This window comes from Mauremys mutica, chromosome 21 (assembly GCF_020497125.1).
Source record: "Mauremys mutica isolate MM-2020 ecotype Southern chromosome 21, ASM2049712v1, whole genome shotgun sequence".
Taxonomy (NCBI): Eukaryota; Metazoa; Chordata; order Testudines; family Geoemydidae; genus Mauremys; species Mauremys mutica.
The window spans coordinates 8,411,397-8,425,099 of NC_059092.1; the positions used below are offsets into that span (position 1 = coordinate 8,411,397).

The 13,703-nt window shown below is 48.4% G+C and overlaps 1 protein-coding gene across 1 annotated transcript in view; it reads right to left on the reverse strand.

The window, feature by feature from the left end:
* LOC123354381 (tyrosine-protein phosphatase non-receptor type 11-like) overlaps positions 1–13,703 on the reverse strand; it is an 87,482-nt gene that overhangs the window by 16,570 nt on the left and 57,209 nt on the right. The window lies entirely within an intron of this gene.

The following is a 13,703-nucleotide window of genomic DNA, read 5'->3' on the forward strand; positions in this document are numbered from 1 at the left end:
CAAGAGGCTTTACAAAGGAGGCTGGTACCCCCATTACGCCCATTTTACAGACAGGCAAGCAACTCCCTCCCCATGCCTGTTTCCCAAGTCAGTCAGCAGGCCTGTGGCAGAGCTGGAAATGGAAACCAGGTCTCTCGAGTCCCAGTCCAGCATTCTGCCCACTAAGCAACACTACCTCTGCGGATACACCCACATTAATAGGCATCCACATCAACTGGAGTCATATCGCACAAACCTCACATCAGATAATTGGTATTTTTTTTCCCCCAGCAGTGCCCCATTTAAAAGCACCTCGCGGCCTGATTTTCAGAGGAGTTGGGCATTTGCCTCTCCCATCAACTTGAGCCTTACAGGTGCTTAAGAGCCCCAGAGGTGTCTGTACTTGTCTGTCCTTTTTAACTCCAGTTCTGAGACCTACGGCTCCCTCCCGCAGTTAGAGGATCTTGGAGATCGCTGTTAAGGGACGCTGGGGCATGCATGTTACCTACTAACCCCAGGTTCAGAGCCTGGAACCTCGGACAGAGCGAGGATGATTGCTTCCTAGCGCCCGATGGACATTTATTCAGGACACAAGACACAGAACTTGTGCACAAATTCTGCATGCCTGCTCGAGGACTGAACTAGCAGGGTGTTCCTAGATGCAAGTGTAACCCCCACACCTCCTGGGTGCGGTATTCTGTCCCATCTAGTGGCACCTAGACCACTTAGCGTTAGACGAGTCGGCTCTCCAGCCTTCGCTAACAGCCATGCAGTAGAAGCTCATGCACTAAGCTCCGGAGGTCCCAGGTTCAATCCCGGCCGCTGATAACCGGGGTCTGTCAGTGTTACACAAGCAGGACAGAGTTGCAATAGCATTGTTGCACAGGGCCCAGGACTGGATTCAGGCCAGGATTCAGGTCCACTGGCAGAGCTGCACAGGATACGTTTACACAGCCCACGGCAGCAAGCAGGTGCCGAGCCCAGATGGATGGGCTCATGCTCCAATGCTAAAAATAGCCCTCCCCTCTGCCGAGGCTTCAGAGAGCAAATTACACTGTCTACACAGCTGTTTTCCGTGCGATAGCACAACCGAGTCTGTCGACCCAGGCGCGGAGGCTTGCCTCAATGGGCTGCGCAGAGGTACTCCAGCCCAGGGCGGGAGGAGAAAAGCGGATGCTGCAGGGTGTAGCTGGTGCCTGTTGCTAGACAAGCAGGATTTAGATGCCGTGCACTGGTCGGGACCTGGGGAGAAAGCTCCCAGCCCACGTGTGACCTGCCTTGGAAAGGAAAGTAACGACCCAACCTTGGCTAGAGTCCAGGTCCCCACCACCCCTCAGCATTAAAAGCAAATAAGCAGCAGAACATGGACGGAGCTGGATTATTTCATTCTCTCCCCACCTCAACCTCTAAAGCCATCGAGACAGTTGGCTGGGACGGACTTGCCCTCTGAACTCTTTCTGGTTTCCCTCCGACCCTTTCCCACAGGGGTCCGGGCGCGATGCACATGAGACGCAACCAAGCCACTAGTCCAGTGCTCAGAGCGTCCGAGCAAACCGCGCCCTCCTGACTTTGCCCCGTGCTCTGCCCCAGTGTCTCTCGGAGCCCCAGGTATGTGTGTTTACCGGCTTCTCCCAAGGGCCCCCCTCAGCCCTTGTAAAACCCAGCCAGCTCCTGCCACAGCCCTTGCCAACTTTCCCGAGAGGCAGGCGAATTGCATTTTACATGCACTTAGCGGCAGCCCTGCTGAGCTCATCCACGGTGGCTGGGAGCCTGTCGCTGAGAAAGAGACCGAGAGGGAGGACAAGCAGCTCCTGGCCTCTGTCTGTTGCCACAGCAACTCCTACAGCAAGACGGAGACGACCTGGGAGGCACAAGGGGTGGGTTAGGCCACGCAGAAGAGTCACCAGCTTCGGAGAACACAGAATTAGAAGGGCCTGACGCATTCTGCGCGGGGTCAAATGGACCAGCGCCACAGCCAAAGCCCACTGACTAAACACGAGTCCTTCCCTGGAGTCGAACAGTCCCCGGGCAAGGCTGCTTTCGACAGGTCACCCCAGCAGCGGGCTGCGTGTCGAGGAGCGAAGTGGCGAGAGGCGTGGTTATGCCGGGGCTGCACTGCGGGTTGTGCACTAGAGTAGCTGTATCAACGCTGATACGACGCCAGGGCAAGCGCCCAGTCCGGAGGTGCCACACTGCGGCGAGATGGGGCTGGTAGCACTGCTTAGCCGTGTAACTCACTCAGACAAGCCCAGCTTCGCACCATGCCTACAAGGCTTCACAGCAGCGGCTTACATCAATTTAGCTGCTTCCGTGCAAATTCCTCTAATCTAGACAAGCCTTTGCAGGCTGAGTTTTCCTCAAGGGGCTGCTTCCAGTTATTCTGGGTGAGGAAGAACACGCCCCTCGCTGTAGAATGGGTTGGGGGAAATCAGAGGATGCCGGGTACAGACAAGTTGACCTACACTACTGCGAACCAGTGCAGTGTCTGGAGATATAACTATCTCATAGAGCTGGAAGGGACTCTGAAAGGTCATTGAGTCCAGCTTGCTGTCTTCACTAGCAGGACCAAGTACTGATTTTTGCCCCAGATCCCTAGGTGGCCCCGTCAAGGATTGAACTCACAACCCTGGGTTTAGCAGGCCAATGCTCAAACCACTGAGCTATCCCTCCCGCCCCAGCCAGCAATGAAATGGAATGAGCGTGAATGGAACTAAGTCAGTTTGCATCACCTGATGATTTAGCCCTGTTTTGCTGGCCGTTTTTTGGCCCAGATTTGGGTCCTCAGATGGGGTGACTCTAGGCTGGAAACCCATCAGTTGACAGCACAATCATGTCTGCATCTAGGGACCGTGACATCAAAAGGGAGGTTTGTGACATCACTTTGGCAGGAATCAAATGAGAAAAGGAGGGCTAACTCGTTACACTAAATACATTTAATTTAATCCTCAGTAGCAACAGCAGAGGGATGACGGGACTGTCAAAGCCAATGGATTTTGCGAAAGAGCATCTCTTATTCAGGTCCAGCTCAGCGGGCAAGTCCCTTTCAAATGCACAGAGCTGCATTATTTTAGCTCAATAAAGCCATTGAAGAAGTGCAGATGAGTTTTAAGTGCCATCAGTGGTGCTGAACCCTTGGTGACCCAGGGCAAAAGTCTGACTTCCAGAAATGCAGCAGTAGCCACATGTTCTCTAGCCGCTCCACTTCCTCAAAGATTCATCAGCCGCCCACGGTAGGCCAGATCCTCCGCTTCTGTAAACCGGCATAAGTGCCACAGGCTTGTGGAGCTGTGCCCATGGGCTGGGGAGCTCGGGCTGTTTACCTTTGGTTCTGCCACAGAGCGGGACGGTTCTTAAGCTAATAAGGATGCTGCCATGAGCAAACCAGCCTTTCTCCACAGAAACCCCCAGTAGAGTCAACGGAGCGGCATTAGGCCAACGCCTAGTGCTTCTGAAAAGCCACTCTACATCCCAGTAGAATTTTTGGCCCAGCAATACACGAAACCCATCTCTGGAGAAGCCGGCACTGCATGCCTGGTCACACGCAGTAAAGAGGTGCACAATGCCGAGTGGTGAATTTTAGTTTGACCTTAAGCCCAGAAACCCCATATACTGAGCACAAAAGCTCGAGTTAGACCACAGCATTTCAGTCCTCAAGAAACTAAGCTGCCGTGTGCCAAAGGCAGAGCAGGAGTGACTGTTTTGAAAGGTCTGGTGTTTTGATGGAGTTACTGGGACATAGACTCATAGACTTTAAGGTCAGAAGGGACCATTATGATCATCTAGTCTGACCTCCTGCACAATGCAGGCCACAGAATCTCACCCACCCACTTCTATAACGAACCCCTAGCCTATGTCTGAGTTATTGAAGTCCCCAAATTGCGGTTTGAAGACCTCAAGCTACAGAGAATCCTCCAGCAAGTGACCCATGCCCCATGCTGCAGAGGAAGGCGAAAAACCTCCAGGGCCTCTGCCAATCTGCCCTGGAGGAAAATTCCTTCCTGACCCCAAATATGGCAATCAGTTAAACCCTGAGCATGTGGTTAACACCCATCTAACTCCGGCTTGAATCAGATCCTTTCAGAGTCTGTTCTAGTTGTAATATAGACACAGCCTTAAAAGTCTGGGAGTGTCTGAATCTGGGGTGCAGATGACAAACCCTCCTCTCAGAAGAGCCGGGCTGTTCAGATGCTCAGGTATATTGCTGCTGCTGACCTGCTAGGGAAGGATTTCCAAGGGGATTCTGGGCCAGCTTTTCAAGAGAAACGTGGAAAAGTCTTTTCAAAGTCTGTCTCCAACTGTGGTTACTCAGCCCTTCAAAAACACCCTGACCATAGTCAGAGATGGTAATCGTCACCACACGCGCTGGAAACATCTTTAGTGAGAGAGGCAGAGAGTGAGCGTGGGTTAAAATCAGACCTTATCTACCCCTTATGCAAAGTGAGTGTGCGTATAAAGGCATCAAGAGGGGGAGATCTCTAGGCTACGCTTCCCCAATGTCACAGCCTGGCCTGGCAAAAGTTTTGTCCTAAATTGGGCAGCATCATTACTGATCCAATCACAGCTGGCAGATGAAGCTCGCCAGCTGTTTCGTGCCGGAGGCTGGACGTGGAGAGCCCTTTGCTCAGCACAGAACACACCGGATGGAAGCCACATCTTCGCCATTTGGCCAGACGCTCTGAAGTTTCCTTCATTCTGCTTCTCCCTCCCTACAACCCAAGCCCATTAAAAACCTACAAAGCCTCAGTTCACTGAAATCCCCCCCGGTCAAAAGGCTGCATCCATGCAGAGCTAGCAAAAGGAAAATGGACAATTGGGGCCATTTATCCAGGCAGCCCTCAAGGTCCTGCTTAGCACAAAGGGCATTGAGGGATTTCATTCCCTCCGCCCCCTCCCCCGTGTCCTTTTGCAACTTTAAAAGTCTCTGAGCAGTTTCAAACTGGGCCACAGACCCCAATCCCTGAACAACATCCTCACCCAACATCCTCATCGATGCAACGACCTGGCCTGATGAAAAAGAGCAAAACTGAGATACACGGCTCACCCAGTGGCATTGCTACTGCTCGTTAACAACATGGACATTGTTCTAGCACGTGGACGCAGCACTGTTTGCTAGCAGGATGCAACTTCTCTGGAGATTTCAGAGTCAGCAAGTTCAAAACCCTCTAAGCCAGATGGTGCGTCCATTCCAACCTTCTTATGAGAAACCCCGATAATCTGTATTACAATGGCATATCTGCAGGCCTCCTTAGAGATCAGGGCACCACCATGTTAGGCATTGCATCAACACAGAGACTCTCAGTCCCTGCCCTGAAGGCTTTGCAATCTACTTAGAGGAGAGATAAAAGGAGAGAGACATTTTGCATTTTTACTTCTACTCTACAAGTGAAGAACTGCAGCACAAAGAGATAAAGGGACTTGTGTAAGGTCACAAGAAATCGCTGACAGAGCCAGGATTCAAAACAAGATCTCCTGAACCTGGCCACCCTTCCTTTCATAACCTTCACATCAGCAACAGCTTCTCATGTATAGGAAGAAGCAGCAGTGCCTGGAAGAGCCTACGTGCTCTGCTAACGAAGTGGGGATGCAGCTACCCACCAGCATCCAGAACAACTAGGTAAAACTCACTATGGGTGGTCAAAATGTTTTGCATGAGCTAAGAGCTCACCCAAACCCTGCCCATGGCCCCAAAGTGAACCACAACCCTTTTTTTTGATGGTTGAAAATATTTGGCATTTTCTTTATTATAACATTTCCCCCCTTGGGAGAAGTTGTTCTCTGGGCTGTTTCTTAGCTGGGCCAATTGAGAACAGACTCAAGACTTCCAGAACAGCCTCATTAGGTTTCAAGGCAGATTTCTAGACCGAAGACGCTCAGATTGGCGGGCATCTGAATCGGATCATTTTTGGCACCAAAAGGCAGAAGAACTGGTCTACGAGTCAAAACACGAGCCACACTTGGCTGCTGTCCCCCCCGCCCCCAAAGTATTTTTGGTCACATGTTTCATCGGGCAGAGGCACAGACAGCCTAAAGCTTATCAGGCAACGTGTGACCCCACTTGCAAAACACCAAAATGTTGTCTATGCAAAACAGGAAGAGCCTCCCACGTATTTTAGAAACTTGGCCCTGATCAGACAGTAGCCTGGGTTCTCACAAAATGCTCAGTTCTCCACCACTGCACCACGCCAAAGAAAGCTGAAAGTTATTCTCTTGCCTTTTGGGATGCACATCCAACTGGACAGACAGAAGTCAGAGAACTAAATGGCTCCGGAATGGAGTTGAGCGTCATCATCCAGGTGGTTAACGGTTCAAATCCAGGTTGGGTGCGTGAAGGCTAGAACCCACCACCACCCGATGCCCCAGGGGCCTATGTGAAATCAGCGGATGTTCTCATCTCAGCTCTCTTTCCCCATTGGACAGGTGTCTGCTGTACAGTAATTTAGCAGAGGCACCAAGGATCAAAAGGACGTGGAGAGCGATTGAGTCTCTCACCCTAGAATTGGTCTCTCCAGCCGAGGTTCAAAGCACACGTCAGCCTGCGCCATTGCTGCACCAGTTTTCTCAGAAAGACCTGCTGGCATCTTTCACCAGCACGAGATTCCCTTGTGGGGGGCCGGAACCTTTGGTGACCCATGCTAGAGAGAAACCCCAGTGCTGAAGCACCTCCCTTCTTTACAGGCCCACCCAGACCACAGGTGCCCCTCAGCCATGCTGCATTAGCTCCCCCTCAACCTCTTCTGTCTCACAGTTCACCAGGCCTCAAACCAATATCCACGGTCATGTGGACCTGATACCATCTCCTCCTTCCCACCAGCTAGCATGAGGCAAGGTGGGATGGCTTCACGCAGAAGCCTAACTTGGATGGGCACTTCTCCTGCAATCACCACTTGGGGTAATTATGGAATGGGTGCAGATGGTTCAATCAATGCAGGCTTCAATGGGGGAGGCAGAAGGGTGGCGGAGAGTTCTCCCATCCTGCTACCCACCACTCCCAAGATTTCTCTGCAATGGAGAGACGAGTGTGTCCCAGGCAGAACAAACATAAGGAACCCACCTCCGACTACAAGGCAACAAGAAATGTTCCCCAATAGGAGACACATTCTCTTATCATTTGAATTCACTTGGTAGGGTGCTTTTAAAAAAAAAACCCACAGAGAAAGGAGAGACTTCCCCGATTACATGCATCCCACCTGAGATGCTGTCAGGGATTGCTTAAGTGAATCAGCAGGCAGTACCAGGCACTGCACATCCACTACTGAGCACAGGGGCAGATCATGGACCCAGGATGGTGCACAGATATCAGGGATATCTAGGCCTTTAGTGAGCTCATCAGTGGACAGTGGTTTCTCCGGGAGGTTTGTGCTGCATAGATTCCAAGCGTTCCATATAGAACAAGTTCCCTGCCTGCTGGTCCCAGAGTAACACTTCCCTGACTTTGCTGGTCAAGCCAGATTTGGGAAGAACAACATTAATGATTCAAAGGAGGCATTCCCAGGATGTACCAAGGTATCAGGCAAACCACAGCCCCGAGTCAAACTTGTAAAGCAAGAAATATCAGCAACTGAAGTATTTAGGCCAAATTCTCTGCTAGTGACACTCCACTGAGTTCCTTGCAGTTCTATCCACAAAGAGTTTGGCCCTTTATAAGGCAAAACAGGATTTTTATCGACTTGTCAGGTGAGAAACCCAGCCCGCGAGAAAGATGGTCTTGCAATTAAGGCACTTGACTGACACTCAGAACAGCTGGTTTCTAATCCTAGCTCTGGCACAGACATCATTTGTGACCTTGGGCATGTCTCTCCATTCCCTATCTGTAAAATGAAAACGACACTCTTTGTCTGGCCTATTTAGACTGTCAACTCTTTGAAGCAGGGACTGTGTCTTACCAAGCACACATTTATTGTGTTCTCAGATGGGACCTCTAGGTGCTAACGTACTAAGCTGCAATGACAATTGCTTTTTTACAGATGTTTTCTCAAGACTTCTTGAATTCCTCTTTCAGCTCCTTCTTTCCTCCTCATTCTGTCTATACTCTTGCAAACAAACAATATCTCCTCAGTAACAGAGTTTGATTTGAACCCTGCGTGTGTATATGCAATTCATATGATAGAATTCTAAATTCTGTTTCTTTGGTTACAGATTGAATCATCCAAATACCAGATGGAGTGTACTTTCACATCCTTTTGCAGGGAAGAAGGGGGAACAATCTATAAAATCCAGTATCTAGCTAACAATAACAGGGTCCTACAGAAGTGTTAATAGGGACATCACTATGGGAGAGAGAAGCACTCTAGCAAGATTTTATTACCCAGAAGCATTCTCTATTGTATGCAGCAAACCTAGATAAGATCTGTTCTCATAAAATGTGACCTATTTACCAAGTTAATAGGGTCTCTATCAGGTGCTTTTAACAGATGTGTTACAGCTGTGGCCCAAAGGCAGCTGCATCTCAGGCAACTTTCAAAATACTGTTTCCCCTTGTTTAAAGTTATTTACAGAGAGCTGGCTGATTCTGTAAATGGATCCTTGCTTTTCTCAGAAGCGATTCTAAATATTTGGATGCTTCAAAAGGCCAGAGACATGGCTCGAAGCACCCACCACAGTTCCCACATGAGAACAGAGGAAGCCTATCACAGTCCAGGGTCTCTCCCTGCTTCTCCCAAGTAACCGCCATCACATCACCCCTGGTATAAGAGGCTAGTTCTGATAAGAGCCAGTATTGAGCTTTGTAAGATTGGGTATCAAAAGCCCTAATTAGCATCCGGTCCTTCCTTTGAACCGATAAAAGAGAGTTGTGATTAAGTGCGAAGTGAAAACAGGCCTAGCTTTTACGGTATTTTTAGAACATCTTTTAAATCGAGAATGCAATATGCAAATAGCCTCTATGCAAATCAACTCTAAGACGACTGGCTGAGCAACCTCTGATGTCACCATTCCACACCGCCCCCCACCCAAACATTTTCTATAACTGTCCTTCAAACCAAATTAAGTTTTACAAACCCGTGAAAGTTTAACCATCTTTCCAAAAGTGCCCCATTGTTCCCCAAGATCCTGGTCTAGACCGGCTTTGTGTGCAACTGTAATAAAACAGGAAGGATTGGCTTGTTGCCAGGTCCCTGTGAAAAGGCTCCACTTCTCATAACCCACATGCACCAGTCCCCGAAAGGGTAATTCAGCACTAAGTAAGCCACTGATGTGTGCACAGTCACCTTGTTATCTGTATTCCAGTAGCACCTAGATACACTAGCAGAGATCAGGATCACACTGGGCTAAACACTCTGCAGATACAGACTAAGATAACTGAGGAGAAACCGTTGTATATTATCTCCCCCTTAATCTGAGTATTAGAGTCACTGCTGCATTTCTTCAGCTAAAGCTGCAAGACCCTTTCTGCTCTATGCTGAATCAAATATTTATGCATAGCTATTATTAAATGTGTTGTTAGCACTGCTCAAGTGCACAGAGCTTGAGAGACTCCATTAATAAAAGGCTCAGTACTCTCAGACCCATGTCAAAAATAAAAACTGCTCAAGAAAAAACTTCTCCCGATACTGGAATATGAGGGGCTTGCAATATCCCAAGTGTGGCAACGTGTTATACTGACTAGCTGAAAACTATCCTAAGGGAGGGGCGGAAGGAAGGAAGAGAACTGAGAGATGGAGCCATGGAAGGTTGTTTTTAATGTGTCTCCATTCAGATTTTTCACTGGTTTGGAAAGAACTAACCTGACTCACTCAGAAGTTACCTGATTTTCCAAATAAGTACAAAGAAGATAAAGAGGGTGTCGCTCCATTCCCAACCCTACACGGAGGAATTGCTGCAGGGATAGAAGCAAATCTTCTTTTCACTCTACGCAGCCTGGATTAAGTGGGAAGAGGCATTCAGGGGATGCAGACAGAGGCTGCTGCATCTTTTGTCGAAGGCTTCTGAGGTTCTGCAAAACAGCTGCTAGCCTCTCGAAAGAGACTTATCTGGAGATCCATGAACATGTGGATCCCTCTGTTTGGGGTCTGGTCAACCAGAGCTACATCGAACATCTCTCCTGGGCCCACATCCCCTCTCTCACACACAAAGGGAGCTGCCTTTTCACACATTCTTGGAGAAGCTGAAGGTAGAAGGCTAGGTTGCTTTCTGAAAAGGTACTTTCTACTCCTGGCTTTTCAGACCCATTGGGTTCTTTGAAGAACATGCTGGGCAACATGATTGGTTGGAACTCAGATAACCTAATGCTACTCATTCTGTACACTGATCTATGCTTTATAGTTCCAATTCATGAAAGCACATACTTACATGGCATCAGTTTCAATGGGACACGAGCACGTGCAGAACTGCTTTCCTGACTCACGAAATGTGGGCAAGAGGAGATACCATACATCACGCACATGGCCTCACGTGTGTGACAAAGCCAGCATCTGAAGGCAGTCACCAGAAATGAGAAGGGAGCTAAAGTGGGAAGATTTTAGATGACAGCATGTTGTCAAAGGTAAGATAATCAAGGAGAAAGATTTTTTCCATCGCTTAAGCATCTGACGCTTCAGATATGACACCTGGGTTGCAAAAATCAAATTCACAAACTTAAATGTTTCCAGGAAAGTGCCTCTAAGTGTCACAGCCTTTGCTGATTTCATACTTTGTGCGCGAGGTTGGTTCAGAATTTCCATTGAATCAAAATGTGTCAGTGGGTTGTGGCCACACAATTGATAAATATTAAGACTTCAAGGTAAACTTCGTGTTCTGTGCTTGACACACACCTCGCTGGCCGTGGGCGAGGGACACTTGACTTGGGTTGAGCTACCTACCGGTTGTTTTTTTTTTAGTCAATATGTAGCCTGTGGTAACACCTAGAGACCATCCAGCTCAAGACTCCATTGGGCTACAAATAGTAACCAACCATCCCAGTTCCCAAAGAGTAGTGGGAAAAGCACCTGCACCCTTAGCACATACAATAACTGCCCCCCAATGTAAAATCATCATGGATCAGACTAAATGGCAACACAAATGTCGTCATCTTCCTCTAGAAAAAATGTTTCAGGAACTCCCCTGAAATCCCAAATCGCCCTCTGCTGCCCCCCGTCCCCACGCACCTGCAAGAACAAGGAACAGACTTCCTCATACAAGAGATCTGGGAAGCTTTGGTTAGCAGCAGCTATTTTGGAGGAGGTCACTGGCATTGTAACCATTCCGCCACAGCGTGCGCCAGGAGCAGAACAGAAGGGGTTGCAGATTTACGGGCAGTTTGCATGATCATCAGTCGTGTTGCCCAGGGTAGTGCTGAACGGCCAGCTAAGAACAGCGCCCCGGCCAGGCACTGGAATGGCAGGCGTGTGTGGGCAGAGTGCTGGAAAGGAAAGCTTGTGCAGGCAGATGCTGCTTCTCACACACTATACCTGACTCTACCGAGATGCTGTCAGTGGCTCACTTTGAAAACGGACAAAAAACACTGACTCACAAAAAAATAAATTAAAAGAAAAAAAAAGGCATTAGCATCACACAGAGCCAAACCCAGTCTTACGCTTCTTCACTCCCAGTGATCGGCTTGTTCAAGGCAGCTCTGTGTGACTAACTATTTTCCATTCTAATTAGAAACACTTCCTGTCTCTTATTAAACGCAACAGCTTCTGATTGCAAAGATTACCTGCAGCATAAGCAATTAAAGTCTGATGCCGAAACTCTCTAGCCTGCTGAAAAAAGTTAGCCACGTTCCTTCCCATGGCCCCCTGCATTACTGCTCTATGGTCAGAAAAGTCAGGGACCCTGCCTAGCTTATTAACAGATCAATTGTTACTCTCTAAAGCAAGCAACAAAAGCAAAACCCCCTCTCACTATGGCTGAGAAACTAGTTGCCCTTTGTAGATCAGCATGAATGGGGATATTTTAGGTTCCAGCATCAGAGAGAGGAATTGTGGAGGTGGGGGGGCGGAACACGGGGAGGAGGAGCGACATTTTATTTTTGGGCAACAGCAAAAGTGAAAACTCTCACTTGAAATATTCAAAACACGCTATTAAAACCTGCAAGTGGCTATCAAAAGCCAGGGCACTGGGGGAGGGGATACAGTCCCTCCAATTAACGAGTTATGCTCACATCCTGTAACACTGCAATACCCTGCCAGATCAGGAGAAAATAAAAATAAAACTAACCAACATATTGCTGCACGGGGGTACTTCAAACTAAGTATATGGTCATGACTTGTAAAGCTAAGTTAATAACCATTGAAACCCCCCCCCCTCCCACAAACAACTAAAATAACCTCAGAAGAGGCTTGCATGGGGCCAGGGACCCTGTTTTATTATCGGCAAGGCTTCAGGTAGGTAGGGCACAGGGGGGGTTAAAGCTACCCCTGGAACACACCAACTTCTCCTTTTAGACTCACTGACCCAGGGGGTCAACCTTATTCTTTGCATTATCGGATAGATAAGACAGAAAATATCACAATGCCACTAGGTAAATCCACAGTATGCACACACCTTGAATACTGCGTGCAGTTCTGGTCACCTCGCAGAGAAAGGCAACAAAAACGATTAAGGGTATGGAACAGCTTCCATATGAGCAGAGATTAAAAACACAGACTATTCAGCTTGGAAAAGAGATGACTAAGGGGGGATATGAAAGACATCTATAAGATCATGCATGGTGTGGAGAAAGTGAAGAAGAAGAAGTGTTATTCACCTCTTCACATAACACAAGAAACAGGAGGTCACCGCATGATTATTAATAGGCAGCAGGTTTAAAACAAAAGGAAGTACTTCACAGAATACAGTCAACCTGTGCAATGTTGTGAAGGTCAACACTATCATTGGATTAAAAAAAGAATTAGATAAGTTCATGCAGGATAGGTCCCTCAATGGCTATTAGCCAAGATGGTAAGAGATGGAATCCCATGCTCTCAGTGTCCCTAGACTTCTGACGGCCAGATGCTGGGACTGGACAACAAGGAATGGATCACTTGATCGGGATGGCTGAGTGGTTTGAGCATTGGCCTGCTAAACCCAGGGTTGTGAGTTCAATCCTTGAGGGGGCCATTTGGGGGAACTGGGGTAAAAAATCTGGGGATTGGTCCTGCTTTGAGCAGGGGTTTGGACTAGATGACCTCTAAGGTCCCTTCCAACCCTGATATTCTATGATTGCCCTCTTCTGGTCATTCCCTTTGAAGCATCTGGCATTGGCCACTGTCAGAAGACAGGAAATTGGGCTAGCTGGACCTCTGGTCTGACCCAGCGGGGCCATTCTTATGTTCGTCTTCATTTTAAACTTTCATATCAGTGGAGTCCCACCAGGGACAAATGGAACACGATCCACTGTTTCCTGGAAGGCCACATTGCAAAGCCAAATCACCCTAATCACAAGATTCATTTCTATAATGGTTTGGGCATTGACAATGAGACACACTGACCCAGTTTTCAAGGGGAAAGCCCTATTTTTAATGGAAGTTGCCTTGGGATCTTGTCCATGCAGAGCAGATAGGACCTGGGTTTTCACAGGTCTCGTTCAAAAGGTCTACACAACATGAATGGTACTCAAGTTTAACCTGGAACAATGAAGTGATCATTCAGTCGTGCCAGGATTTAATGCTGTGTTGCTCGGGTGCTGAGGGATTCAAAGCTGACATTCAGAGGACTAGCTTGTCTCTTGCACTTAAAGCCCTCAATTATCAGCATTCGCACCTGAACACAGAACCCTGCCAGCGTTCTGTTATGCATGCTCAACAGGAATCAACAAGTTGGCCCAG